This window comes from Perna viridis, chromosome 9 (genome assembly GCF_037379345.1).
Source record: "Perna viridis isolate PV_CMFRI_1.1 ecotype Kerala chromosome 9, ASM3737934v1, whole genome shotgun sequence".
Lineage (NCBI taxonomy): Eukaryota > Metazoa > Mollusca > Bivalvia > Mytilida > Mytilidae > Perna > Perna viridis.
Window position 1 is genome coordinate 20,830,113 of NC_142453.1, and position 6,000 is coordinate 20,836,112.

Consider the following 6,000-nt stretch of genomic DNA (forward strand, 5'->3'; position numbering starts at 1 on the left):
GTTTCCAGATGACAAAACAGGTAATGATTACACTGAGATACCCAGTATCGTACTGAGGTTGTATAAATGACAGAATCCTTCTTAGCACACTTCGCTATAGGATTCATTATCTCAAGTCCAAGTGAATCCTGTTTAACAAATCGACCAGAATTTCCAAGTATATGAACGGAGGCGGACAACATGGCACATCATGAAAATATGATAATAGCAATCTTTCAGAAAACTGCACAGGAATGAAAACGACCAACCCGCGTTTTCATCTGTATGGCAGCACCACAGGAAATCAGAGGTTGTCATATTATAAACACTACATAGAGATCAAGGTAATTATGAACTTTATGCTACACAAGTAGAATGAAAGGCAGTAATAATCATGGTATCTTAAACTTTGTTTTTAAACAAGACATATGTAAAAGTGGTTCTTTTCATTGTTAAAATCAGTTTCTTTAGGATCATATTGTAATGAATATATTTTTCATCATAATATGATAATGTAATATTAACTTATTCGTATGCATTGATTTGCATTTTCATACATAAATGCCATGAAATAATTTAGCCTAACTTCTTTTTCATGACGTTAAGTGTTTATAACAGAACCAGCTTATATAAAAATACAGCTTCACAAAGAAGTATAAGTTTTCAATCACTCTAATAGGACGTGAAAAAATCTGTTCTATCTAATAAAAGTTATTGTAAGCCGTATGCAAACAAACACGTATGAAACTAAAAAAAAACAAAAAACAAAAAACAAAAATGTAATTTTTGAAATAGCCAAACAATGAAGGAACAAAAGAAATTTGCAATGAACTGATTTCATTGTTTGGGGATATTTGGAAGACTGATCAATGGAATCAAGGCTATAGCGGTAATCAAAAGAATGTAATCGAGGGACAAAGACCAGACATGGAAAACAGACATACACAACAAAGAACATAAAGTAACTAAAATCATACATACAAAGTAACAAAAGCAAATGAGCAACTCAGACTCCACTAAAAACTGAAAGCATGGACCAAGTGCACCGGTAGGGTAAGGTCCTCTGCATTTTTAGAAACAACCACCGAGTTACTCCTAAAAAGTCAAGTCCAGGGTAAACGAAAGAGGGAAGGAAAACTATGACACGTAGAACAAATCAGTTTTTTATAGTGCAGGTGGATACACCGTATCGATCCACGAGTTCATGATGACGACCATAACAAGTTTGTAGTGATGACTTCAATCTTATAGCTACGTAACCTTGTTGCAAAAGTTTATTTGTTAGAATTCTAGTTCGATACAAAAAGCCTGCGTAGTCTCGGCAAGCTCTGGCATAACTTATGAGGTGTAATATGAAAACTCCATACGCAGGTGCTGAAGGGATGTTGCTACAGATGAAAGGAAAGTTGACAATTCGGAATGAAAAGTCGTCATGTTTGTCGTAAAGTTTGGTCAACAGTTTTCCTCTACCGTCGTTTCTAAGTGTAGGTCAAGATATGAGGCTGACCTCACAGTGTCTGTAGTATGAGTATGGGGAATAGAAGTATACAGTGTTGAAAAATCATAGGTTTTAACGCTATAATATTCAGATAATAGTCTTGAACTGACAGTCTCCAAAAGATATTTCGAATTGTTCAGGATCCACATTGAATTAATACCACTATGGGAGTAACAAGTGTTGTGGTAGGATTGCAGACTCTGTTTGACAGCTGTAAGTGTAGCAGTTAAAGGTTTTGAAATTTTGAAAGAGGTTTGGTGGTACATTTTGCATATCCAACTATGTAACGTTGTAAGTATGGATTCTTGTGGAATTTAGGAATCCAGTACATAGACGATAAATCACAATCATCGTCCTTGGTAGAGAGACCAAAAGAGGATAGCACACATTTATGGTTTGTTTTCCATAATCTCTTCTTTGGAGAGTGTGGTAGCAGTATAGGTCGTACCACTGTTATTATTTGTTACGTCTACCTATGATAATAAACATTGGACGTAAAACGTTTTTCAGACAAAAAAAAGTGTTGTTTTGGGCTTTGTCTGCTTGTACGACAACACATTTGTCATGTGAAGTAGACAATGTTTTCGCTATATCGGGGTCCTCATTGACCTACTTAAAACTTTCAAGACCACGGCCTTTAACCATTCTGACCGAGAATCAATGTCTTCATGCTTTCGTTTTATCCATTTTTTGTGTAGTCTTCCACGGCATCAATAAGAACTTAAAAGTTGTAATTCCAATTCACGGAGCGTGGTTCACGGTACTTGGGACCTTTAGAAAGGATATTGCACAGAGATTCGTTTTCGATGATGGTTAAATCTCCCGTAACGACGTGACCGGAAGGACCATATTTGAATTGAGAGTTTATGCAAGAACAGTCAGGTAGTTTAGCCTTGAAGTCCTCGATCTCGTGGTCCTGCTATAGTCTTTTGTAATTGACAATTTTTGATGCATTGGATGAAGTATTGTTTTATGGAGCGGATTTGTCATTCATTCTGGAATGTGGATTGAGAGTTACAAATGTACATGCACTTTTATACTTAATTTTCATACAACATGTTGCAAGTAAAAGAAAGTTAAAAAAGATTTTGTTTTGTGTTATTTGAAATGTTGAAGAAGCTTTTATATTTTCAAAATATTATCATTTTCATTTAAGCAATGATTGATACAATAGGCGGTCCTTGGGTCGTTAAAATGTTTTTCAACACCTATATCACATTAAAACCTCGAAGTCATTATAAGACGACCAGGAAAAATGTTTGAAGACTTCATCAATCTTAGCATGGGACAAATGGTTAAAGAAGCTATTTGAAGCTGAAAAGAGGTATTTTTTTATTTGTATATGGAAGATTATTTCAGAATATGTCCAAGTCAAAATATAACAATAAACATATAAGTATTTACCAGGTTTTGTTTTTGAATGTATTTGTTTTTTGTTAGTTTAAAAAATATTATACAACAGCATGCTATTTTTCATGCATTGTATACCATGTAGACAAACCATGTACATTTACATTTTTGGCCATGGAAAATGTTTAAAATATACATTTTATTCTAATTATATCTATAAATTAATTCATAATGAAAGATAAAGATAACAAGTGTATTATTTGGAATATACAAACTAATTTTGATACATCTGGAATTACCAAATTTTTAGTTAAGATAAGATCTTTTTTTTGCACTAGTGAGCCAAAAACCGGCCTAAATGCTCTGAACATACAATGAATTCACTGGACCAAAATATGTTCAGTGTATTTCAGTGTTTCTGTGCAAATTCAGTGCGTTTTACTCAAGTCGTGTTCAGTGTTTTCAGTAAAGTGTTCAGCATGTTCAATAACCGTTTGGTAATTTTCAGTGAATGAAAATTACTTGTGTCAAGTAGCAAGCAAGAGAGTGTTCAGAATGTTTCAGTATACAGAAATATTAATTAAGTTATATCCCTTTGACCTCCAATTTAATTTTACATGTATTAATACAAGGAGTCGCACACTTTGTAAAAAATCGTTCATGATGAATATGATAAAATTCACCTTGCAATTTTAAATATTCTTCACGTGTTGATGATTTTATTTTATTTTATTATTATTGTATTTTATTAATTTATCAAGCTGTGCAATTAAATGTTTTCTAGTTTTGCAAACAAACAACACGCATATTCAATTTGCTAGAAACAATTTTAATTTAACATTGTTTACAAATATCATGTATAATGATGTTTGAAAAAAATCAATAAATTATATAAAAAAATACTAAAGATGTCCAAGCTGTTTCAAAATTATATACCACTTAACGTATTCATGAACGTCATATCAATATCAGTGCGGTAGATAATATGTATTACAATAATAATTACATGTTTAGCATTACTGAAATGTCAGCAAATAAATGCAGAGAAAATGCAACTTTATATTCTGAACTTACATTGATCCTGCAAGAAGTATTCATCAATATGCTTGAAAATTATAAATTTCTAGCTAGCATTATTCAAATAAAACTATACGTTAATTGCTAAATATCGACAGTTCGTTCTTTTTTTTGTTTTTTTTTGTTTTTTTTTCTATAAATTATGTTTTTGATGTGTTTGTTTTTTGTTTATTTTTGTATTTTACAGTGGTTATATACACAACTTTACTTTAATGAAAAAGCAAAATAAGACAAAACAAAGATTGAAAACAAAATATGTAAATTCTGGTAACACAATAAAAATACTAATTCCCGCAACATATCTAAACAGCCAATGATATTAATTGTATTGTATATGACAATAGAAACTGTGCTGCGTTATTCGTTGGGGAAAATGTATGCTTAGTTGATATGATATAAAATACAAAATATTTTTTGTCATTTTTCTATTCAAATTTACTATCCAGTATAACGTATGTAAACATCGGAAGGAAAGCTATGCCATATTTTATCAATATTTTTTTCATGTCGCCTTCCAGCCATGAGACAATTCTATTAAGTTGATTTCTTTGTCAAGGGTTGAACACCTTGTTATGCAATTTACAAATATGATATAAAAAACAATATCATATACTGTTTGGCATATATTATGAACTGCAGAAAAGTAAATCATATCTGTTACTGATCAAGTCAACCATGATTTTCCTCCTACAACAATCACTCTGCTGAGTAGGTACAAAAATGTTCAGTCAATCAATGATTGTAACACTGCTGCCCTTGAATAACAAAACAAAATGTCAAATGTTATGACTAATATTGAATATAGTACTAAATACTACAATAATAAACGTGTAGAACGAACTAGAAGAAAATTTTTGTTTAGCAGTCACTTTCAACCAGTTTGTGTTAAAGGTCAAGATGAAGAAAAACAATCATTTCTTCCACCAAATAAAAAAAAACTATCGAACAAACTAAACGACAAGTGCGACGTCTTTTCATTCCGCATTGTCAACTTTGCTTTTTCTATGGCAATCCCTTTATGGAGTGTTCATATCACAACTCATACGTTATGCCAGAGATAGCCGTAACTACGCAGAATTTTTGCGCCATACTTGTTAAAATTAGATTTCTAGAACAGCATTACGTTGCTAAAAGATTGAAATCACGACTACAGAAATTTATGGTCGTCATCATGAACTCTAGGACCGTTACAGTGTATTCATCTGCACCATGAGTGTCATAGTTTTCCTTTCCCTCCTTCTTCTACCCCGAAAGTGGATGATTACCGTACCGGTGGTCCTGGTCCATGCTCCCAGTTTTAAGTGGAGCCTGAGTTGGTCATATTCATTGCTTTTTACAACATGAATTTTTAAATTTTGTGAACAGCAGATTGATATTCGTGTCATGAAATTTTGGCAGAAGAAAGTCCGAGAGTGCAATTACCGAATTCATTGCACGGTACGAATCATTAAAATTACAATGGGAACACCTGATAAAACACTGCTATTAATAAAATAATAATTAGTAATACAACTCCTTCGTTATTCTACCAATGTTATCAGGTATGCTGTTAGAATATCAATTGACAAAGTTACACTTATAAGAGAGAAACGAGCGGTTTACAAGTCATGATAACCTTTAAAATATGTGTTGCGCTTAACCTTGACTGACTGTTTATTTAGAAATTTTGCGTGCAATACTTAACACATTGCTGTATTCATGTATATCAATATGAACAAACAAAAACTGCTACTCGTTTCTATACCTTGAAGACCAATATTTTTTTTGTAACCTTGAAAAACCCGAAAAAAACCGCCTGAAAATAGCAGATATGTTCGATACATCGATATTGAAGTACTTTTCTGTATCATAATCTGGCAAAATGTGTATGAGCTATGGCAAATGAAGAAAAAAAAATGATTTTATTGCATTATCCAAGTTTAGCAATCGATAAATTCCGACTATGAAACTTGCCACATGCCACCAGAAGGACACCTTAAAACATAAATAGACACTGACACTTAAAAATATATGAACACTAAATATTTTTTATATTCGAATTATTTCCGTTTTCCAAAAGGATGTCATACATGTAGTGAATAAAATGTGTATTATCT